This window comes from Macaca nemestrina, assembly GCF_043159975.1.
Source record: "Macaca nemestrina isolate mMacNem1 chromosome 11 unlocalized genomic scaffold, mMacNem.hap1 SUPER_11_unloc_1, whole genome shotgun sequence".
Lineage (NCBI taxonomy): Eukaryota > Metazoa > Chordata > Mammalia > Primates > Cercopithecidae > Macaca > Macaca nemestrina.
Genome location: NW_027257572.1, coordinates 391,361 through 417,247, shown reverse-complemented (window position 1 = coordinate 417,247; position 25,887 = coordinate 391,361). Strand labels below are relative to the sequence as shown.

The 25,887-nt window shown below is 40.8% G+C and overlaps 1 pseudogene; it reads left to right on the top strand.

Annotated features, from left to right (window-relative positions):
- LOC105466256 (POTE ankyrin domain family member G-like) overlaps window positions 1-20,886 on the top strand; it is a 99,189-nt pseudogene extending 78,303 nt beyond the window's left edge.
- The last annotated feature ends 5,001 nt before the right edge of the window (window positions 20,887-25,887 follow it).

Genomic DNA, 25,887 nt, shown 5'->3' with positions numbered 1-25,887 from the left:
CACTCATAAGTGGGAGTTGAACAATGAGAACAAATGGACACAGGGAGGGGAACATCACACACTAACCTGTCAGTGGGTGGGGCGCTAGGGGAGGGATAGCATTAGGCGATTTAATAATTTTAAAATTCAATTCTGTTGAAATGTTTACTCCAAGAAGCCATGTGTTTTTGAGAGCTAATCCTGATATGTTCAAATCTTAATGACTTAAGTTGATGGAGCGAACTTCTTTTTAATTAGTGATTCCCTAATTTGCCTGACTGTTGGAATTTCCAGGGCATGTTGAAAACACAGATTATCCAGACTCTTATCTCTGCAGATGTATTTAGTGGTTCTAAAATGGCACCAAGGGACCTGGATTTTTCCCAGGGTCGCTGTGTAATTCACACTCATGAACAGGCAAGTTTGGGAAATAGTGCCTTAAGGAGATTTTTCACTGAGCAGTCTTCATTTGAAGTGAAGATCATTTATCTTCTAATACCCGTGATTCCTCTTTGTGGTGCTGTCTTTATCGCCTGCTGTCTTTCAGTTCCTACAAGCTTTAATTGAATGACAGATCCTAGTATATCTGTACCTACTAAAAACCACACTTCTGAAGCGACATGGCCACCAGAAGCCACAGCTAGTCTGCCATGTAAAAAAGGAAAGGTCCATGTGCCCTGATGGTGCAGGAGTGAGAGGCAGGGGAATGGAGACCCCCACAGCCAGCAGCAGTGGCCCTCATCACAGCCCTCTGGGAGATATGAAAGGAGGTCAGACGGTGGACAGTAGTCTTGCCTTCGTGCTATAGAACACGTTGTTAACACCAAAAAAAGCTGATCTCTTCCAGGGGAATGTTGAAAGCTGATGCTAGCACTTGTGCTCTTTGGTTGTTTGTTTGAGATTGAGTCTTACTCTTGTTGCCCAGGCTGGAGTGCAATGCATGATCTCGGCTCACTGCAACCTCTGCCTCCTGGGTTCAAGCAATTCTCCTGCCTCAGCTGGGATTACAGGTGCCCACCACCATGCATGACTAATTTTTTATTTTTAGTAGAGATGGGATTTCGCCATGTTGGCCAGGCTGGTCTCCATCTCCTGACCTCGGCCAAAGTGTTGGGATTACAGGCGTGAGCCATTGTGCCCGGCCTGTGATTTAATTTAATTTAATCATTGCACAGCTTCAAAATGACAGCTAAGTAGCTGACATAAAAATGAAAATTCTGCGTACTTTGATGTTAGCAGGCTTCATATACAAACCAGAATGTGATTAAATTTTTTCTTAAACTGAATAATTTTCACATAGGCAGGCCATTGGCAGGCCATTCAGCATCTGGCTTATGTTTGGGCCAGGCTGGTGCTTCATAAAAGTCTGGAGGGAAATACAGAGGCCAATTCTTCATAAGCATTAGACTCAGAAATACCTTGCTTCCCAGTGAAAAGTTTAAATTGACTTTCACGCCACCTTCATCAAACTGAGGTTGGTCAACACTTATCACCACTGCCACTGGACACTTCGACTTCCAATTTTGCTACCTGCTGTACAAAGTTACACCCCTTCCTTCCTTTCCCGCATTCTCCCTACAACCTCTTCTTTTGAGTTCATCCACTCTCTCTCATCATTGTCCATCTCTGCTTCCCAAAACCTTATATAGTACAGAAATTGACCAATCAAGATTACCATGTCAAAGAGCATCCATTTACTGAATAAGGCAGCTGGCTCCTGGGGGCAGAAAAGTGATTAGACACAGATAAAAATCATAATCCCTACTCTCCTGGACTCACTGTCCAATGGGGAGACAGACACATAAGCAAATGCAACTTGATAACTACAAGAGTCAAGTGAATTACATAATCCCGACTGGAGAAAGAGCTAATGTTATTATAAGACAGTGTGTCTAGTATTTATTCTCTAACAGATTTCCTGATTAACGTCTAGGCTTGCCAACTTGTTGCGTAAGAAAATTGGAACGTGGGGGAGGGGAAATACGTATGCTTGTTGGTATTTCAATCCGTAAATGCATAAATAATGTAACTATTAATGATATCATGTTTATTCAATAAGTTTGAACCAAAATTGAGAGTCATCTTTAGAAGAAACTGTGTATGTGTCTATGTGTGTACACATGTAGATATACAGATATTGCTTTCTGAAATTTTCAATGACTTTATGCTTCTTCTGAAGCAATTCAAGTTTAGAATTTGAGACCCATGGGTCATAGTATCTTCCTGAGTGTACTGAAGAACATTTAGATTAATTTCAGACGTGTATTTTGGTTTACATAGTGTTTTTTATCCCTGCAAGTTTATTTACTGTTTTTAAAATAAATTGAGAATAACAGCAGCAACCCTGAATTGAGTGAAAGTCCTGAGAAGGGCATTGTCCAACCAGTGCATGTGCATGTTTACACTAATCTCCTGTCTGAACCTCGGAAGTGGCTGAATGAGCCTAGCAGATGATCTCTTTGGCTGTATTACAAATGATAATTTATTTTTATTTGTTTCATTCATTCATTCATTCATTCACTCATTCATTTTGAGACGGTCTCACTCTTGTCACCCGGGCTGGAGTATGGTGACATAATTATGGCTCCCTGCAGCCTTCAACTCCCAGGCTTAAGCAATCCTCCTGCCTCAGCCTCCTGAGTAACTGGGACTACAGGTGCATACCACCATGCCCAGCTAATTTTTAAAACTTTTTTTGTAGAGACTGGGTATTATGCTTCCCAGGCAGGTCTCAAACTCTTGGACTCAAGCGATCCTCCTTCCTTGGCCTCTCAAACTGCTGGGATTACAGGTTTGAGCTACTACATGTGGCCAGAAATGACATTTTAAAGCCAACTATTACCTATGCAGATATATGATGCTCTCCGGTTGTTTTATTTAAAAATAGGAATGCCTTAGGTTTATTGGCTCATTTTGTTTTATCAAAGAGTTTAAATGCAGTTGTGAATATTTCTGTTTACCCTCATAATAGCCTGAGAATTTACAATGAATATAATTATTGCCATTTTCACAAGTAGAATTAGAATGAAAAGATAAAACAGTGGAATACAGGTGTAGCTAAGAGTAGCAGAGGTAAGCCATCTATAGAATATTAAAATTTCTTCCATGTGTGTTGTTGGAAATCTATAAAACCAAAATTTTTTCGTGCCTGTAATCCCAGCACTTTGGGAGGCCAAGGTGGGCAGGTTACCTAAGGTCAGGAGTTCGAGACTAGCCTGGCCAACATGGTGAAACCCCGTCTCTACTAAAAGTACAAAAATTAGCTGGGTGTGCTGGTGGGCGCCTGTAATCCCAGCTACTCAGGAGGCTGAGGCAGGAGAATTGCTTGAACATGGGAAGTGGAGATCGCAGTGAGACGAGATTTTACCACTGTGCTCCAGCCTGGGCGACAAGACTGAGGTTTCGTTTCAAAACAGCAACAACAACAACAAACAACAAGAACAACAACAACAAAATCCAACATTTGCTAATACAAGCCAACTCACTAAGCTTTATGAGGCTCTCGTCCCTGCAAGTATTATCCTTTCCATGTACCCCAACATTAATGACAGCAACTGATACTAGCCATGTGACATACAATCCCAGCACATTGTTGGGCTCTGATGTTTTCTAGAAATTTTTTCTTTAAAGCTGTATTGAAATGAAGCTGTATTCCCTCAAGACCTGGTTTTTATAAACTCTATTTTTGCAGTTGAGGGAAAACAGTCTTAGGTCAGTCAATCCACTGTTGACCCAGAAATGGATTGAGGTAGGATTATTGTGAAGATGGAGAGGTGTCTGCAGCATCCTACACTCTTTCCCAGCCACTAGGTGACCATATAATTAAAATATCCTTGATATTTCTGTGTAGTTTAAGTTGTTTTTAATTCTAGAACCTCTCAATCTTCCTCTCTCCAATTTAAATGAAAAGGCATTGGAGTATCCAGAACACACTCAGCACTCAGAAGCAAAGCAAGAAAAATGGAAACATAACGGTCAATGCCCAGGTTCTCCCCCAGGATCAAATGAGGATTAATATTGAGAGTTGATTCTGAATAAGTCTTAACCTCATGAACATCTTAGTTGTTCAAAAATTTGTCATGTCAGCAAGGTGGTAACACTGAAGATTTTGTAGAGTCGAAATAGTATAGTTATGTTCTGTTGTATAAAATAGAAATGTACCACATTGATCAGAAAAAGCACACTAGCATATTCCAACAGCTTAATTTTTAAAAAGCTATGTTATATTAATAATTTAACCACATAGATCTGAGCTAGGATAAATGTTACATATTTAATTGACAATAGTAGTTTTGCGCTCTCAGAGAGCTGTAGATAGATTTTGGGATTATCAATGAAATGGTTCTGACGTTTTTTTTTTTTTTTGAGATGGAGTCTTGCTCTGTCACCAGGCTGGAGTGCAGTGGCACAATCTCAGCTCACTGCAACCTCTGTTCCCTGGTTCAAGTGATTCTCCTGCCTCAGCCTCCTGAATAGCTGGGATTACGGGCACACACCACCATGCCCAGCTAATTTTTGTATTTTTAATAGAGACGGGGTTTAACCATGTTGGCTAGAATGGTCTCAATCTTCTGACCTCGTGATCTGCCCGCCGCGGCCTCCCAAAGTGCTGGGATTACAGGTGTGAGCCACTGTGCCCAGCTGGTTCTGACATATTTTTAAGAAAGATTAGGCTGATGCTATGGTAACTCAAGTTATTCATGATACATGTCATCTTGTAAGTAGGAGTATTCAATATTCATGATTTTGAAGCTGTTCCAGAGTGCTATAATCACCCCACTTGACAGACTTCAGAATTCGTTGAAAACCTCTGGAAATAATTAGCAAGTTATTATCATAGGCTGTAAACAGACCTTCAAAATGCATTACATAGTATTGGTAAAACAGATTGTCAGTCTGCCAAAAGTAGTCACTTTGATTTGATTTGCCTTGAATGAAATTTTTAAAATGTAAAGCTAAAGTCTTCAGGATCACTGCACTGGGTTTCTGTGGGATAACACTGAACAGGGCTGCCGCTGAAACACCTTGGATGAGAGCCTCAAGCTCCCTGAACACAGCATCCAGCACACTACTGGGAGAATGACTGGGACTCAAAAATGTGTGCAATGAATGTACTTATGAGCTTGTTGGAGAGGAAGTAAAGAGGTTGTATGTAATTACCTCAAATTAGTACTACTACAGAATAATCAGTACTGGTAAAGTAAAAGCGCTAAAGTAGTACTAATAAAGTAGTACTAATAGCCCTACACTAGTAGTAATAAAGTGGCATTGCTATTGAATCTATCCGTCTACCTACCTACCTGTCTGGATGGGAGGACACAGGATTTGACTGATAAGATTGGGCTTAGCAGTGAAAAGAGCTCATGCATACTTTGAGCAGGTATGCACTCAAACTTGGTATCATGTGACTGTTCTGAATTCGAGAACCATGGCTAAAGGGTGGAAGTTTTGTTTGACTGTCTCACATTTTCCTTTTGGTCTATTGTCTAACACATGTTGCTAGAATTCTTTTTACTCTACCTTTTATGTACAGACAATGCTGTTACTGACGAGATCACACCCAAGCAGATCGGAGATTGGCCCAATACTTACACCTACACCAAGGCCTTGGGAGAAATGATGGTGCAGCAGGAGAGCAGGAGCCTAACCATCGCCATCATAAGGCCCTCCATTGTGGGAGCAACGTGGCATAAGCCTTTCCCAGTAAGCCCACTTACCTGGATTCTGTGTTTTGCTTTCAAACTAAGGTTTTTCTAGCCCAATTATTTTCTGATGTCTTTCTTCTTCTTCTCCTCAGGATTTATAGCTAAGTGCAGCCAATCAAATATGAACCCATTATACTAGGGCAAAATCCGGCTTTGGGATCATGAGGGTCTTCTGGCAGTTACCCTGACTATCTTAGAGTTGGATGGAGATCTTAAATTAGCTTCTAACTACTCTAGTCTCAAAATTCCCATGGGTGATGTTTTTATATCTTGGCTTTCCCACTATAGCTTAAACAGACCAGAATGTTCTTGATGGCCAACTTGATAGTATTGCAACTAACTGCCAGGGTAAACAAGAGTTACAAAGCTCACAGAAGGATCTCAGTTTGGGAATAGTAATTTTTTTTTAACCTCAGTATACTGCTGTGTCCTTCTGAAAGTACTTTGGGGGCAGATAAATTCCAGCTCCACCACTTACTGGCAATGCAACATTTTTGAGTTGTTCTTTCCATAGAACAGGACAGATAATACTTTGGAGAGTTGGTTTAATGAGACAATGTATGAGGAGAGGAGTGCTCAGACTCTAGTAAAAGGCGGGTCCCTACTAAAAAGGCTCAATTAATATTAGTCCCTTCTTCTCCTCCCATATCTCTTGTCTCCCATTATACACATTTCGACTTTTATACTGTAAGGTAAAGGGACATAATAAGGTCAGCTGAATGGCTTGGGGCTTAGGAAACAAACTCAAAAAGACATTTCCCTCTAACTACTCTTAAGCATAATCTTTCCTGTAACATCTTTAAGCAAGTCAACACACATTACTACCAATCATGTTTTCAATGTTCTCCTAAGGAGGCTAAAATCAGGACTGAGGTGGAGAAGTATGGTTGGTGAATTGCTTAGCAGATCATGATATAAGGACAAGGTCCACCGTAGCCCTTAAGATGTCACAAAACGCTGCAAAACCATTCATGGCTCCTGCTATGAACAACAATCCTGGCCAAATTTTAATTATTGGACAAAATGCAGAAAATAGCCAATGCTTTGGCATTGATCTTTGGGATCTTAATAATACTGAATTAGATAGTTCTATTAGCTGCGGTCTCAGTGCCCTTGTTTGAAATTTATTGAGATTAGACTGCAGATGTTCCAAGATAACAACAATTTTCTAAAATGTGTAACCAATGGAAATCATCTTTCTTTTAGGGTTGAGTTGATAATCTAAATGGACCTAGCCGAGTCATTATTGCGGTATATATAGGGATGAAGAAATAACTCTGAAACATAGTGGAGGAATAGTAACAGAATTCTTAGTGCTGGCTTAGCTTCATTGATCCAAAAAGGTAAATGCTACTTTACTATCAATTGAAGCATATTATTTCAACGATTCTGGTTATAATATGAAAGCAGGATGAAACTATTTTTTTTCTTTTAGAATTTTTTTAATCACGAAAACATGTAAAGTGCTATCAATTACTGAGAGTTCTATTTTGAAAAGTCTTTGAGAATTAAGGATTTCTCTTTTTTTTTTAAAAAAGAACTTTTTTAAACTTAAAAATAAAACCAGCAAAAGTCTTATAAAAATGAAGCAAGTAGCCCAAAAAATGGTTAGGGTTAGGATTAGGGTTAGGGCTAGGGTTAGGGTTAGGGTTAGGGCTAGGGTTAGGGTTAGGGCTAGGGGCGAGGACTAGGGCTAGGGGCGAGGACTAGGGCTAGGGGCTAGGGTGATTGCAGATTCGGCTCCTCAGGGTATATAGTGTTGTGTTTATTAGCTTTCAACAATGCTAATCCCGAGTGCCAGGCTGCTCTGCGACCTTTTAGAGGGAAAGCACATTTAGTTGATGATTATATCAAGGCCTTTGATGGTATCAGAGGTAATCTGCTTAAAACTACTTTGTTGGCACAATGGCAGGACTGAGAGTGGATAAAGGCAATATTCTTTTTCCTGGAGCTTATATTAACTGTGGGAAGCATGGTCATACTAAAACAGAATGTAGAAAAAATCAGCCCACCAGATAGGGGAAGAAAGAAAACTGCTGATACTGAAATATGTCCAGATTGTGAAAAAGGAAAACATTGGGCTAATCAGTGTCACAAGATAGGAACCCGATTTTGGGAGATGCTATGAGGAGACCGTCCCAGGCCCCATTCCAAACAAGGGCATTTCCAGCTCAGACCATTCCCTCATCGCTGTACAATGTCTGTCCCCCACCACAGCCGGTAGTGCCGCAGTAGATTTATGCTGCACAAAAGCTCTGAGCCTTGTGCATGGGGAACTCCCACAAAAAGTTCCAATAGGGTTCTGTGGACCCTTGCGACTGGGGATGATAGGATTACTTCTAGGAAGGTCTAGTTTAAATTTAAAAGGAGTACAAATACATACAGGAGTCATTGATTTAGGTTACAGTGGGGAAATTCGAACTGTTATATCTACGTCTCTTCCCTGGAAACAGAGCCAGGAGAGCGTATAGCACAGCTCCTGATTATGCCATATGTGGAATTGGGGAAAAGTGAAATTAAATGAACAGGAAGATTTGGAAGCACAAATAAACAAGGCACAGCAGCTTATTGGGTGAATCAAATTACTGTTAAATGTCTTACCTGTGAAATAACTATTCAGGGAAAGAAATTTAAAGATGTGGTAGATACAGGAGCAGACACTTCAATCATTTCTCTGTAACATTGGTGATCCGCATGGCCAATTCAATTTAACATAGTTTAATTTAACATAGTTGGAGTCAGTAAATCCCCTGAAGTATATCGAAGTAGTTACGTTTTGCATTGTGAAGGGTCTGATGTACAACTTGGGACTATTCAGCTGGTTATAACTTCTATACCTATAAATTTATGGGGGAGAGATTTATTACAACAATAGGGAGCACAAGTTCTAATTCCAGAACAATTATATAGCCCCCAAAGTCAACATATGATGCATTAAATAGGGTATGTCCCTGGTATGGGACTAGGAAAAAATTTGCAAGGTTTGAAAGAACTGCTTAAGTGGAAAGACAAAGTTCCCGTCAAGGTTTAGGATATCATTTTTGATGGTGCCCATCATTAAGCCTCCAGAACCTATACCTTTAAAATGCTATCTATCCAAATTGGCTAGAACAATGGCTGCTGAGTAAAGAGAAACTGCAGGCTTTAGAGGACTTGGTTACTAAACAATTTTCGATAATCATTTTCCTAAAACAAAACTGTTTCGATTTTTGAAATTAACGAATTGGATTCTCACTAAAATAACTAAATTTAAACCAATTGAAGGTGTGAGAATGTTTTTACAGATGGGTCTAGTAATGTTAAAGCTTCTTATTCTGGCTCAAAATGTAAAGATTTTCAGACGCCCTATACTTCAGCTCAAAAAGCAGAGCTTTTAGCTGTAATTGAGGTATTGAATGATTTTGATATGCCTATTAATGTGGTTTCTGTTCTTCATATGTGGTTCATTCCACAGAATTAAATGAAAATGCTCAGTTACAATTTCATACAGATGAACAACTGATGACTTTATTTATCCAATTGCAAACAGCAGTTAGGAGTAGAATGCCCCCTTTTTACATCACTCACATTAGGGCTCATACACCTCTTCTAGGACCTTTGATTGCAGGGAATCAAATGGCTGATCGCCTAGTTGCTACTGCCATATCTAATGCTAGACAGTTTCACAATTTAACCCATGTTAATACCTCTGGTCTCAAATGCAGATGCAGCATTACGTGGAAAGAAGCTAAAGCTGGGCGGTTCCAAGATGGCCGAATAGGAATAGCTCTAGGCTACAACTCCCAGCGTGAGCGACACAGAAGACGGGTGATTTTTGCATTTCCAACTGAGGTACTGGGTTCATCTCACTGGGGCGCATTGGATAGTGGATGCTGGACAGTGGGTGCAGTCTACTGAGCGAGAGCCAAAGCAGGGTGAAGTGTTGCCTCACCCAGGAAGTGCAAGGGGTAAGGGAATTCCCTTTTCTAGCCAAGGGAAACCCTGACACACAACACCTGGAAATTCGGGTCACTCCCACCCTAATGCTGTGCTTTTCCAAGGGTTTTAACAAGCTGCACACTAGGAGATTATATCCCGCACCTATCTTGGAGGGTTCCATGCCCACAGAGCTTCGCTCATTGATAGCACAGCAGTCTGAGATCTAACTGCAAGATGGCAGTGAGGCTGGGGGAACAGTGCCCACCATTGCTGAGGCTTGAGTAGGTAAACAAAGCGACCGGGGAGCTCGAACTGGGTGGAGCCCACTGCAGCTCAAGGAGGCCTGTCTGCCTCTGTAGACTCCACCTCTGGGGATAGGGTATAGCCAAACAAAAGTCTACAGAAAGCTCTGCAGATTTAAATGTCCCTGTCTGACAGCTTTGAAGAGAGTAGTGGTTCTCCCAGCACGGAGTTTGAAATCTGAGAACGGACAGACTGCTTCCTCAAGTGGGTCCTTGACCCCCGAGTAGCCTCACTGGGAGGCATCCCCCAGTAGGGGCCGACTGACTCCTCACACAGCCAGGTGCCCCCCTGAGATGAAGCATCCAGAGGAGCGATCAGGTAGCAACATTTGCTGTTCAGCAATATTCACCATTCTGCAGCCTCCGTGGCTGATACCCAGGCAAACAGGGTCTGGAGTGGACCTCCAGCAAACTCCAACAGACCTGCAGCTGAGGATCCTGTTAGAAGGAAAACTAACAAACAGAAAAGACATCCACACCAAAGCCCCATCTGTACATCACCATCATCAAAGACCAAAGGTAGATAAAACCGCCAAGATGGGGGAAAAACAGAGCAGAAAAGCTGAAAATTCTAAAAATCAGAGCACCTCTCCCCCTCCAAAGGATTGCAGCTCCTCACCAGCAATGGAACAAAGCTAGATGGAGAATGACTTTGATGAGTTGAGAGAAGGCTTCAGATGATCAAACTTCTCCGAGCTAAAGGAGGAAGTTCGAACCCATTGCAAAGAAGCTTAAAACCTTGAAAAAAGATTAAACGAATGGTTAACTAGAATAACCAATGTAGAGAAGTCCTTAAATGACCTGATAGAGCTGAAAACCATGGCATGAGAACTACGTGACAAATGCACAAAACTTCAGTAACCGATTCGATCAACTGGAAGAAAGGGTATCAGTGATTGAAGATCAAATGAATGAAATGAAGTGAGAAGAGAAGTTTAGAGGAAAAAGAGTAAAAAGAAATGAATAAAGCCTCCAAGAAATAGGGGAGTATATGAAAAGACCAAATCTATGTCTGATTGGTATACCTGAAAGTGACGGGGAGAATGGAACCAAGTTGGAAAGCACTCTGCAGGATATTATCCAGGAGAACCTCCCCAACCTAGCAAGGCAGGCCAACATTCAAATTCAGGAAATACAGAGAACGCCACAAAGATACTCCTCAAGAAGAGCAACTCCAAGACACATAATTGTCAGATTCACCAGAGTTGAAATGAAGGAAAAAATGTTAAGGGCAGCCAGAGAGCAAGGTCGGGTTACCCACAAAGGGAAGCCCATCAGACTAACAGCGGATCTCAGCAGAAACTCTACAAGCCAGAAGAGAGTGGGGGCCAATATTTAACATTCTTTTTTTTTTTTTTGAGACGGAGTCTCGCTCTGTCACCCAGGCTGGAGTGTAATGGCCGGATCTCAGCTCACTGCAAGCTCTGCCTCCCGGGTTCACGCCATTCTCCTGCCTCAGCCTCCTGAGTAGCTGGGACTACAGGCGCCTGCCACCTCGCCTGGCTAGTTTTTTGTATTTTTTAGTAGAGACGGGGTTTCACCATGTTAACCAGGCTGGTCTCAAACTCCTGACCTGGTGATCCACCCGTCTCGGCCTCCCAAAGTGCTGGGATTACAGGCTTGAGCCACCGCGCCCGGCCAACATTCTTAAAGAAAAGAATTTTCAACCCAGAATTTCATATCCAGCCAAGCTAAGTTTTAAGTGAAGGAGAAATAAAATCCTTTACAGACAAATGCTGAGAGATTTTGTCACCACCAGGCCTGCCCTACAAGAGCTCCTGAAGGAAGCACTAAACATGGAAAGGAACAACTGGTACCACCCCCTGTAAAAACATGCCAAAATGTAAAGACTGTCAATGCTAGGAAGAAATTGCATCAACTAATGAGCAAAATAACCAGCTAACATCATAATGACAGCATCAAATTCACACATAACAATATTAACCTTCAATGTAAATGGGTTTAATGCTCCAATTAAAAGACACACACTGGCAAATTGGATAAAGTGTCAAGACCCATCAGTATGCTCTATTCAGGAGACCCATCTTATGTGCAGAGACACACATAGGCTCAGAATAAAGGGATGGAGGAAGATTTATCAAGCAAAAGAAAAACAAAAAAAAGGGGTTGCAATCCTAGTCTCTGATAAAACAAACTTTAAACCAACAAAGATCAAAAGAGACAAGGCCATTACATATGGTAAAAGGATCAATTCAATAAGAAGAGCTAACTCTCCTAAATATATATGCACCCAATACAGGAGCATCCAGATTCATAATTCCTAAACAGTATAATTGTGAATTAGTGATGAACATATTTTTGAAAGTTATTTAAGAGATTCAAGCAAGCACCCAGGTTTGAGAGCCATTGACACAAGGCAATCCTGTCACTCACAGATGAAGCTGTTAAGACATCCAGATCAGTCAGACCTGACAGTCACTGCACACTGGCGGATGTGCCAGGGGTACTGCTGGTTGTTATGACCACCATCTTTTCTCATTGGTCAGTGGCCATCCTTTGTCCATAATGATGGTTAGTGTCTATGATCAAAATTTCAAATACAATTATATTTTGCAGCTAATAAGTGGTAACATTGAATTAGCACTAAGAATCTTCCTGCCATGAAGTCAGTTGTGTGTTGTCTGCATTCCCTGACCCTCACCTTTTGTGTAAAGTTTTCTTTATTACCTGATGAATAGAACAAAACTTGTTTGTGCTCATTAAACAGGTAATTCATGTTTTTAAAAGATAAGCATTATCTTTCCTTTATCACTTCTAATAATTCAACTCTGTAGTCCTGATCAGTGTGGCTTACAAACTGGAAGACAAAAGACGTTTTTGAAAACCTAATAGCTAAGTTACTTTTTGAAGCTATTAATATTGCTAAAATTATTGCTATAGAAAAGAGAAAAAAACATGCTGAACAGAACTCTGTGCTTAGAGATTTCTCCTGAAAAAATCACATGTTATTTCTTCTCACCTCCATATGCAAAAAAAAAGAGAGAGGGAAAAAAAAAAAGCTATGTGCTCATGCAAAAATTTTAGTAGGTGGGTTAGAATAGTCAGAGTGCATTCATAAAAATTGAACTGAAAATATTTGGACAACAGCACCAATGACTATCGTGAATGCCAACATGCATCCCTAACAACCCCGTGCTGTTACTCTCCAAACTTTCTATGTCTTGCAAAGTATTAGAACTTCCTATCTGAAGCCATACCACTCAGAGGGACTGCAAAATATATAAAGACATCTCCTTTAGGATGTCCTTAGAGAATTCAAGGGAAAAAAGTTAAATAATTTAATAAGTGCTTTTGGGTACATCTATTTAGCAGTAGGGGGTAATATTAGAGATAGATTGTAAAGATAATAGTACGGTTAGGGTTAGGAGTAGGGTCTGGGTCAGAGTCAGGGCCGGAAGTATGGTTAGAGGTGGGGTCATGGTCAGGGTCAAGATCAGAGTCAGGGTCAGAGTCAGGGTCAAATTCAGGGTCAGAATTAGGGACCAGGGTAGGGATCAGGGTTTAGGGTCAGGGTTAAAGTCTAGAGACAGGATTGGGGTTAGGATTAGAACCAGAGGTTTGTTCTCCTCAGGACCCACCCAAGAAGAGGCCATGGCTTTGGAGCACCTGTTAGTGTGTTCACAGTGAAGACCAGAGTTTTGTTGTCCTCAAGACTGACCTGGGGAGATGTGGCTGCGGGCTAGTGAGGAAGGTGAGGCAAAAGCTTCCTGTCTGTTACCCGGGTGCTAAAGGGAGATCTGCCATGGGCTTTACTTCACACGTTATATTCTGCAAGTCTTGTTTTACAAAAGCATCCCTTCCTCGAGGCTTTGGTTGCTCATCATCACAGCATGTCATAACACATTATAAGATTTGGTTGTGCTTCAGCAGGGAGATCTTGGTATAGAGAAAGGAGAAATGCTTAGAGCCACTATCAGGACAGTTGGGATAAAAGCTGGAGATGGGCAGAGGCTGGAGGAAACATGTGCACCCTCTGTAAACACTTTTATTCACGTTTTCATTGCTCATTTTTCTTACAGTGTTAAATTAGTAAAAATATTGAAAAATTGAAAAGTAGGCATATTAAAACTTGCAACATTATTATTATTATTATTATTATTATTATTATTATTATTATTATTTTGAGTTGGAGTCTCGCTCTGTCGCCTGGGCTGAAGTGCAGTGGCCGGATCTCAGCTCACTGCAAGTTTTGCCTTCCGGGTTTACGCCATTCTCCTGCCTCAGCCTCCCGAGTAGCTGGGACTACAGGCGCCTGCCACCTCGCCCGGCTAGTTTTTTTTTGTATTTTTTAGTAGAGATGGGGTTTCACCGTGTTAGCCAGGATGGTCTCGATCTCCTGACCTCGTGATCCGCCTGTCTCGGCCTTCCAAAGTGCTGGGATTACAGGCTTGAGCCACCGCGCCCGGCCAACTTGCAATATTATTTAAGTTTAAATATGTTATTTGTACCTCATCAACATTTTTTATTTTGTTGAGAAAGTCTAAGGTTAATTGGCAGCATATTTTTAATAGTATATAGAATAATATCTGTTTTATAAACATTGATATCCTACATTACATGTGTGAACCCTGAAAATCTGAGACCGGTCTGAGATTTTTTAGGGAGTTCATTTTGCCAAGTTTGAGGATGCGCCCCTGATGCCTCCGCAGGAGGTCCCGACAACATGGGCCCAAGGTGGTCGGGGCCCAGCTTGGTTTTACACACTTTAGGGAGACATGAAACATCAATCAGTATGTGAAAGATGTACCTTGGTTCAGTCCAGAAAGGTGAGACAACTTGAAGAGAAGGCCAGACAGGGAGCTTCCAGGTCATAGGTAGGTAAGAGACAAATAGTTTCATTCTTTTGAGTTGCTGGTTACCCTCTCCCGATGAGGCACTCAGATACGCATTTCTCTCGGTGAGCAGACGGGTGACTTTGGACAGAATGGGAGGCAGGTTTGCCCCCAGCAGCCCCAGCTTGACTTTTCGTTTTAGCTTAGTGATTTTGGGTTCCCAAGGTTGATTTTCCTTTCATAAGGTCTTACATGTTTTCCTATGAGCATTGAGTATTCATTGTGTATTTTAAACACAAGGCACGGATTTTTAAAAAATCATCAACTTCATGACTAGCTCTATAGACATAACTACATAGAGGTTCAACTAAATTTGGAAACATTCCAGAGTTTTGGTTTCTAATACTTCTTTGTGATTCTTTAAAAGGTAAAGTATTTTTTTTTCCCATAAAGCATAGTAACATCTGAAATCACCCGTAGAGTGTCCTGCCATTTTTTTCCTCTAGTTTCCCCATTTTCTGCAAAGCCTCATTGAGGAAATTGACTTTGAATATCCTTCTACACTCTTCTGTTTTAGAAAGCTTTGTGGTAAAACATTGAATCTTCATGGTCACAAGTTCTGCTCACATTCTTTCTTTCTTTGAATATTTTTTTTCCCAGTGGCCAATATTTGACTCTGTTGTATTACGGCTAAAAGGTAGGCATGGAACAAAATAAAGACACGAAGTCTTTGGAAGAAGTGATCCAGTCACAATGAATCAATTTGCCTTTGGAACATATATTTAGAAAGTCACTCTTTTGAAAATATTTAGTCATGAATTGAAACAGAGTCTGGTAGGTTTGTTTTTTTTCCTGGTCTAAGGTGAACAGCATTTTAGAGAATGAACCCAGGACATAACCACAGCACAAGAAAAAAAATGATAAATAAGTTTACACATATGTGTTACCACTGTAACAGAAAACATGTAAAGAACATTTATTTTGATTTATATATCAGTCTGCATTATTTAAATTTTTTTGTGTCGTAAATGCTCTTATTTAAAAAACAGGACTAGTTAACAGTGTCAATTACTAGCAATTCATGGTATAAATAATTAAAGAAGTGTTTGAAAAATATAACAATGTTTTAAATACAGTTATATTTTATAGCAGTTTTTGACTTACACAGAAATTGCAAAAAAGAAAAATTGCAGAGATTTCCCTTGTAGCTTCAACCTACTTTCCTCTCTTATTAACATCTTCTGTCAGTGTGTCTCACATGGCTTATTCATATCTTACATAATGTCTCACAGTTAATGAGCAAATACTGATAGACTAGCATTAACTAAAATTCATATTTCATTTGGATTCCCTTAGTTCCATCTTACCCTGACCCATCCAGGACCCCTCATGACATGTAGTCATCACGTAGGTGGCTCCTGGATGTGACAGTGTGTCCGGCTTTCCATCTCATGATGACCTTGACAGTATTGAGGAGGATTGGTCAGGAATTTTGTAGAATGTGTCCCCCATTGTGATTAAACATGGAATTTTTCTTATAATTATACTGAGATTCTGGGTCTGGAAGAAGTAGATCACAGAGGTGAAGTGCTACTCTTGTCACTTCATTTTCTCAAGGTGAACTGTTGCCTTTGATGTTCACTTGGATTGTTCGGCAGAGCTAGATTTCTCCACTGTGCATTATTTTTCCGCCTTTTCCCTACTACTGCACGTGTTCTTTCGGAGCAAATCACTATGCGGAGCCCACACAGAGTGAGGAGCTCCACCTTCTTGATGGCTGTCTACCTCAATTATTTGGAATTCTTTTGCAAAGGAGATTTCTATTCAACTCCATTTGCTTATTCACCTATGTATACAAACACAGACACCTAGATAATTACTTAAAGCTTTAGTTACTATTCAGCACTACAGCATTATGTTGCACAATTCATTCCTGTGTTGGTCATGGGTAGCTCTTTTTATTGGCTCCTGTTTTCTTTTAATAAAAGAATTAATTTTTATTTATTTTTATTACATATTTTAATTTTTTTTCGTACATACTTTCTGATACTTCAAGATTATCCTGGCTCATATATTTACTGTCCCATTTCTAGTACCAGACATTTCTTCAAAGAGCCTGATTCCTTTGAGAATGGTAGGAAAACTTACATCTGACTGCTGAATGAGCACATTGTATCTTGTCCGTCCTTAGCAATGCTAGGAAGTATATGTGTGCATCTAACAGACCTATACACCCCTAATTTTAAAGGTTTCTATGTAGAACTGTATGTATCTATATTAAACCAAGTGTAAGTTTATGTTGATGTTTCAACCTCTGATCTACTATCACATGAATCATTCTAGCCTTCTCCCCTTGCTAATTTGTAGCTTCCCACTTCAACAGTGAGAGACCTGGTTCTTACCATCTGCAACTTATGTAAGTAATTCTTTTATTCCAGATACAGATACTGTGGTTTTACAATTGTTCACAATTACTCCAGTTGGAAAGAACTTTATAAAATGGAATCCAGTGATGAAGTGTAGTCCATTTGCCTTCAGCCTACAGAATCTATTCATTTTTGAAGTGATTAGGTCAACACCATTTTCCCTACACCTTCATCGAGTTTTTTCCTACATTTGTGTCTTAGTCCGTTTTGTGCTTCTGTAACAGAATACCTGAGGCTGGGTAATTTATAAGTAAAAAAGGTCCATTTGGCTCACAATACTGGTGGCTGGAATGTCTGAGATTGGGCAGTTGCATCTGGTGGAGTCTCAGTCTTTTTCACCTCATGGTGGAAAGTGGAAGGGGAGCAAGGGGTGCACCAGAGATCACATAGCAAGAGCGACAGCAGGAGAGACGCCAAGGAACCCAGACTCTTGTTAACTACCTACTCCTGCAGGAATTAATCCATTCCTGTGAGAGCAGAACTCACTCATCCCCATGGAGGACATTAACCTATTCATGAGGGATCCGTCCCCATGACCCAAACACCTTCCACTAGGCCCCACCGCCCCACACTGCCACATTGGGGGTCAAATTTCAACACGAGTTTTTGCAGGGACAAACCACATCCAAACCTTAGTAATTTGTAGCATAGTTAAATTATTTTTCACATAATGTATTCTGTCCTGGGATACTCCACATCCTGAATAATTTTATTTAATTTGAATAGAGTTTGGCTTACCCATTTGGCTGTAAAATTCTGCGTGTTTTGACAAATGCGTAGTGGCAGGTATCCACTATTAAAGTATCATACGGAGTGCTTCAAATCCCCACCCCATGGAGCCCATGGCTTCCCATCTGTGTAGTTTGCCTTCTCCAGAATCTCATTAAATGAAGTCACACTGTGTGTATTCTCCTCAGATTGTCTTCTTCCAGTTAGCAATGTGCATGCAAGATTCACTCATGTCTTTGTGTGAGTTGATAGCTTGTTCCTTTCTACGGCTAAATAATATTCCATTGCATGAATGTACCACAGTTGGTTATGCATTTTGGGGAGCAAAACCTTCCTCTTCTAACTTTGTTCCAGGGTTGGAGACCTTCAAATTAACTGACAATAGATACATTAATAGGAGACGCAGTATTTGGCTTCTTATTCCACAAGTATCATTGTGGGACAAAATTCATCAGATGGCAGGATCCAGTTTACAAACAGGTAAAACTAGCCCAAAGACAAGAAACTAGACTAGAATCTGATAACCCACAAGGGATATAGATTTCCTTTTATTTAAATTTTTTATTATACTCTAAGTTCTAGGGTACATGTGCACAACGTGCAGGTTTGTTACGTAGGTATACATGTGCCATCTTGGTTTGCTGCACCCATCTACTTGTCATTTACGTTACGTATAGTTTTCCTCAAAAAAGTTTTTTTTTGAGACAGGGTCTGGCTCTGGGCCCAGGCTGGAGTGCAAAGGTGCAATCTCAGCTCACTGCAACCTCTACCTCCTGGGTGCAAGCCATCTTCCCTCCTCAGCCTCCTGATTAGCTGGGACTACAGGCACCTGCCATCATGCCCATCTAATTTTTCTATTTTTAGTAGACATGAGGTTTCACCATGTTGCCCAGGCTGGTCTTGAACTCCTGGCCTCCCAAAGTGCTGGAATTATAGGCATGTGCCCCCACGCCTGTCCGACTTAGTTTTCCATTGAAACATAAAATTTATCTCTGTAGTAACCATCTATTTTTGATCATAGATAATCAAAGTAAGATTATTCTTGTTTCAAAAATAAGTCTAGCCTTGTTAGATTGTGCCTGATGATTTATGTAAGTTTAGTAAGAACAAGAGCTGACCACATAGGTGCTTTCAAGCTTCCTTGCTGCAAGTTTTCATACAGAATCTCAGATTGGACTTTTAAAGGCCTTATTGAGGCTAAAAGCCAAGCCAAGAACATACTATCAAATTTCAGCTGCAGACCTTACAGCTTTGTGTGAATTCCTCTCTACTTGAGGCCCTCAAAATAGCCCCAAATTCCTGGGCCTACAAGGAAATGACCTTCCTTACTAATCTGTAAGGCTGTGAACCCCATAATCTAGGTATCAGACTGGCTTTTCTCAGAGTGCTTTGTAAGCGTTGACTCCATAAAAGTCAACCTTAGTTCCTTACAATTGCTGGTCATAACCGGTCTGAGGTACATTTCCTAAATATGGTATTTCAGTAAAAGCCTTGATAATATAGCCAAAGTTTCCAATTATGTCCTGTTACAAGGTGAACAGATTCTTTTTTTTTTGTTTTTTTTTGTTTTTTGTTTTTTTTGAGCCGGAGTCTCACTCTGTAGCCCAGGCTGGAGTGCAGTGGCCGGATCTCAGCTCACTGCAAGCTCCGCCTCCCGAGTTCAGGCCATTCTCCTGCCTCAGCCTCCCGAGTAGCTGGGAATACAGGCGCCCACCACCTCGCCCGGCTAGTTTTTTGTATTTTTTTTTAGTAGAGACGGGGTTTCACCGTATTAGCCAGGATGGTCTCGATCTCCTGACCTCGTGATCCGCCCGTCTCGGCCTCCCAAAGTGCTGGGATTCAGGCTTGAGCCACCGTGCCCGGCCAAGATGAACAGATTCTTACTGGACTTTTGCTAACAACTATACTGTCATGAAAGTAAGAGTATTCAGTAAGAATTTCAAAATTCTAGAGAAATCAGGTGGGGAAAAAAAGATAAATGCTCCTTTTCTGTTTACAAAAGCATAATCTACTAAAATTGTTGTGAGTTAGCTTGAGAGTGGCCAGGTGTGGTGTGTAATCCCTGCACTTTGGGAGTCCGAGATAGGCGGATCACGAGGTCAGGAGATCGAGACCATCCTGGCTAACAAGGTGAAACCCCGTCTCTACTAAAAAATACAAGAAATTAGCCGGCGTGGTGGCGGGCGCCTATAGTCCCAGCTACTCAGGAGGCTGAGGCAGGAGAATGGTGTAAACCCGGGAGGCGGAGCTTGCAGTGAGCTGAGAACGGGCCTCTGCACTCCAGCCTGGGCGACAGAGCGAGACTCCGTCTCAAAAAAAACAAAAACAAAAACAAAAAAAACGAGTTAACTTAAGAGAAAGAGATTTCTTTTTTTTCTTTTTCTTTTTTTTTGAGACTGAGTGTTGCTCCGTCTCAATTTCTCAGTGTGGTAGGCAAAAACATGTTTATTAACAGGCCAGAATACCTAGTTTCTCTGTAAAAATAAGAAGCCAAAAGTATATAAACTTGGATTACTTATGTTCAGTAATTAATTTTGTAGTACTGTATCTTATTTATAAATGATTAGATATTTAATGGAAATATTTTACTTAACTTTAAGGTTAAAAATTACCAAAAGTATTTTGGAAACTACTATTAGGCAGATTTACTATAAAAAACTTATTATTGAAATAATGTTTTTCGCTTTTCACAAGATGGCACCAAAAATTAAGGAAGCTCCTGCCCCTCCTAAAGCCCAAGCCAAAACAGAGGCTTTAAAGGCCAAGAAGGCAGTGTTGAAATGTGTCCACAGCCTCCCAAAAAAAGAAGATCTGCACCTCACCCACTTTCCAGGGTCGCAAGACACTGCGACTCCGGAGGCAGCTCAGATATCCTGGGACCAGCGCCCCCGGAGTAACAAGCTTGACCACCATGCTATCATCAAGTTTCCACTGACCACTGAGTCAGCCATGAAGAAGATAGAAGACAACAACACGCTTGTGTTCACTGTCGATGTTAGAGCCAACAAGCACCGGATCAAACAGACTGTGAAGAATCTCTGGGATGTGGATGTGGCCATGGTCAACATCCTGATTCGGACTGATGGAGAGAAGGAGGCATATGTTCAACTGGCTTCTGATTACGATGCTTTGGATGTTGCCAACAAACTTGGGATCATCTAAACTGAGTCCAGCTGGCTCATTCTAAGTAGATGTATATCTTTTCACCATAAAGGAAATAATGTTTTTCATAAGAATGACAACTTAAAATCTTAAAGCTTATAGATTTGATTCTAATTATCTAGTAAGTATAATATTAGTTTCTTGTAAGCACTCAAGCAGAATAGAAACTTGTTTGTTGGCCGGGCATGGTGACTCACACCTGTAATCCCAGCACTTTGGGAGGCCGAGGCAGGCGGATCACGAGGTCAGGAGATCAAGACCATCCTGGCTAGCACTGTGGAACCCTGTCTCTACTAAAAATACAAAATTAGCTGGGCATGGTGCCTGTAATCCTGGTTACTCGGGAGGCTGAGGCAGGAGAATGGCCTGAACCCAGGAGGCGGAACTTGCAGTGAGCCGAGATCGCACCACTGTACCCCAGCCTGGGTGACAGAGAGAGACTACATCTCAAAAAAAAAAAAAAAAAAAAAACAAAAACAAAAACTTGTTTGTTTTATATTTAATGTAACTCCTCTGAAGACATAGTTGTTTTATTACGCAAAAAATGTGAAATATATCTTATTTAACTAAGTTGTATCCAAATCGTGTTAACTTGAAAAACATTTGGATCGGTTCTTACATTTCTAGGAGTTTGGGGAATATTTATTTATCAATGATTATTTTTTTTCCAATCTAAGTTAGAATAGAACACTTTTAGAGGATTTTATAAATGAATTTTGCAGTGCTAGAGTTAAGAAAAGTCACATATACAGAACATACATTAATAGACATACAAACACAAATAGAGATCTCATAGCTTTCATCTTGAAATTTTAGCCACGAATCAGGCATAAATATTCTGATGGTTAATTTTAGGTGTCTGCTTGATTGGATTAAGAGATACTAACATAGCTGGTAAAGCACAGTTTCTGGGCATAAGTGTGAGGGTGTTTCTGGAAGACACTGAGATATTATGGAAGATCCACCCTGACCCAATGTGGATGGGCACTGATACGGTTTGACTGTGTCGCCAGCCAGATCTCATCTTGAATTGTAGTTCCTATAATCCTTACATGTTGTGGGAGGGACCCGGTGGGGATGATTGAATCGTGGTGGTTACTGCCATGCTGCTCTCATGATAGTGAGTGAGTTCTCATGATGTTTTTATAAGAGGGCTTAGAACTTCTTGCTGCTGCCATGTGAAGAAAGACATCTTTGCTTCCCCTTCCGTCATGATTGTGAGGCCCCTCCAGCCATGTGGAACTCTCAGTCCATTAAACCTCTTTGTTCTTTATAAATTGCTCAAAGTCAGGTACTTCTTCATAGCAGTATAAAAATAGACTAATACAGGCACCATCCAACTGCTTGAGAGCCCAGATAGAACAAAAAGGAAGAGGAAAGGTTAATTACCTCTTTCTGAAACTGAAACATCCTTCTCTTGCCTTTGACATCAGAACTTCAGGATCTCAGGCCTTTGGCCTCAGAATGAGAGTTACACCATTGGCTTAACTGATTCTGAGTCCTTTGGACATGGACTGAGCAATGCTACCAGCTTTCCTGGTTCCCCAACTTGGAGACAGCCTATCGTGGACTTTCTCAGCCTTCATAATTATGTGAACCTTCTCTCATCTGTCTGTCTACATATATCCTACGGATTGTACCTTTCTGGGGAACCCTGATTAATGTGATGACAATAATACAAAATTTACTCGTTTATGTAGAAGACTTGGTTTTTGTCTTTACAAACATTTTATGTTTGTATTATAACTGTGTTTCTGGAAAATGGAACAAGTTTTTATCTTCTTCATATGAGGGCTAAAGCTTTTTTTCACCAATGTTTTTGGAGATTTTTAAGATATTCAAGATTTTCTTTTGACATACAATCTTATGAAGCTGAGAATTAAATTTTTTCTATTTTATTTTTCAGCCTCAAGTGTTTGCTTTTGCAGATCCCTGAGCACATTGAGAGCCTCCAAGGCATGGAGTGGGGTGCCTAAAGTTTCCGTGATTATAGGGAGTTGAGAGACTCAATTAGGAAAGGCAAGGTCTAAAGGAGGCAATTTGGAAGATCAAAATTTTCTCAAAAGAACTATTAAAGTTGTAAATAATTCTTGGTAAAGTCATGCAAACAGGAAAGGAAGTAGAATTAGTTCCATATTGGTGGAACACACAGCAGAGGTTTGAGAAGGGAGAATTTAGTCAACTGAGAAGTTCCCATGAAAGGAGCAAGACCAAGATCACAGAGACACCATGAAACAAAAAGCCAGGAATAACTTCCAACCCAGGAAGAGAACACAGAGGCCTCAAAACCAAAGCTAGGATAAGAAACTTCTAGCCTAAGAGTTACCTTTCAGACAAAGAAGCCTGAGATTTCAACCCAGCTTCAGAGCACTCAAAATGTTTCTGAAACTGTAGGCTTTTTAATGACTTAGCCATGCATGCAAAAGGCATTCCCTACTGTGGCACAGAAGATGGAGCCCCCATATCCAAAGATAGCCAAGGAGAAAGAAAGACCCCTGTTGTCAGAGTCAGTGGGCAAAGGCAACAGAGAAAGAGACGGGTCCTTATGGGATGAGACCCTTGCAGATTTAGACTTATACAAACTCCTGAGAACTGGCAGCATGACAACCGTAAATGGGGTACCAACATTTCTACTCATTGGATTACAAGTTCTCAGGCATCCAAAATGATTAACAAAATGGAGATATCTAGGGCTTCTGTGGGAGAGTATGGAAGGTCTTTTTGAACTTTTTAATACTGTCAACTGGAGAATGATGAGCTTCATAAATTTGGAAAGCAGAGATTTCATTGTGTTGTTTTTTTTTTTTTTTGAGTCGGAGTTTCACTCTTGTTGCCAAGGCTGGAGTGCAGTGGAGTGATCTTGGCTCACTGCAGGCTGCACCTCCCAAGTTCAAGCGATTATCCTGCCTCATCCTCCCAAGTAGCTGGGACTACAGGCATGCACCACCATGCCCAGCTAATTTTTGTATCTTTAGTAGAGACGGAGTTTCACCATGTTGGCCAGGATGATCTTGATCTCTTGGTCTCAGGTGATCCTGCTTCCCAAAGTGCTTTGATTACAGGCATGAGCCACTGCACCCAGTGAGAGATTTATTTCCTGTAAAGGGTTGCAGCCTGCAGGATAGTCCTGACAGGCTAGGAAGCATAGCCTCCAGCCAGAAATCAGAAACAGACACTTCAAGGGAGAGGTAAAGGAAATAGTAATTTATACTGAGTGGCATGGCCAAATACACATATTTAATAAGCTCTAGGAGGAATTATGCATATTTATGAAAGGAGAAATGCATGCATGCGCAGTTGAGCTTCTTGCTCCTTCATGAGTCTAATGTACAAAAAAATGGCAGTGTTAACATGATCCCAGGGTGGAGTGTTCAGCCCTCTGACATTAAAAGTTGAAGTAGAGGATATGAAAACTCGCTCTGTGCATCCTGTGTACGCTGTCCAGAACCTCTCCGTCATGGGTGGTCTCTTATTAGGCAAGAGAGGAGAGGCAGCTTCAGGCACTTGGTTGAAATAAGTGGTGGAGTCTTTTGAAAGGCTTGTTTCTGTTAAATCCTTAGGGAAGAAAGCCTTATCATGGTTAGCAAAGGAGGGAATATAATGAGGTATATCTGACCCCTGTCATCCTATCCTGCCCAACTTGTAAGAGGGGAGGAAAAGTAATTTTCTCTCTACCTTTACGGAATTCTAAGATGGGACCCTCTATAAATTCGAGAACTCAGTTTTGAAAGTCACTCTGGGATCCCCTCAGCCAAGACTGGGTCTGTTCAGTCAGTTGGGAGCTTAGGATTTCATTTTCAATTGTCAGTGCTAATGGGAATGTGTAGGCTGTCTTCCCGGCAGCTGAATTTGAAAGAAACTCCTTGGATGGGGTTAATGGCAGCTGTATTTTCTGGGAGCTCTGCTTTAGATAAAGTAAGTTCCGGTAAGATTTCTTTATTTATCTTCAGTATCTCAAATGTTTTCATTTAAATAATCTTTATAACAACTTTTTGTTTTGTTTTGTTTTGTTTTTTGAGACAGAGTCTTGCTCTGTTACCCAGCCTGGAGTGCAGTGGTGCGATCTTGGCTCACTGCAAGCTCCGCCTCCCAGGTTTATGCCATTCTCCTGCCTCAGCCTCCTGAGTAGCTGGGACTACAGGTGCTTGCCACCAAACCTGGCTAATTTTTTTTTTGTATTTTTTTTTTAGTAGAGACGAGGTTTCACCATGTTAGCCAGTATGGTCTCGATCTCCTGACCTTGTGATCCACCTGCCTTGGCCTCCCAAAGTGCTGGGATTACAAGCATGAGCTACCGTGCCTGGTCCCTGTGACAACTCTTGATGTCTGAGTGGGTTCTCACACAGTTATCTGTTGTAAGACTTTCTGATTCCTTTTTTTCCTTTTGTCATTATGAATAGGGCTTCTGTACATAATTGCATGGTAGCTTTTGTTTGGAAATAATATCAAATTAGCTGTCAAAATAGTTTTGAATGTGATTTTTGGATTGTAAGGTGAGACTTGTTTAGCTTTGGGAAAAACTGCCCAACTTGTAATAGGAGAGGAAAAATAATTTTCTCTCTACCTTTACGGAATTCTTAGATGGGACCCTCTGTAACAAATTACAGATTAAAATGAGAAAAAAGTAGACAAGTTTAAAAACATGTATACCTTATGGATACATGGGAGATATTCAAGGAAAAATGAGTAAATCCCCAACAGGTGGCTTTCAATTCAAGTGTAAATGCTATCTTCAACTTAAAGAAAGAAGAGTTGAGGCTCAGTAGTGGGGAGGTAACAAGCAAAAGCACAGTAGACAAGGGTAAGCTTTCTTATACAGATTTAACTCCATGCATTCTCTGTTGATAAGACTCTTTAGTGATTTAGTCATCCT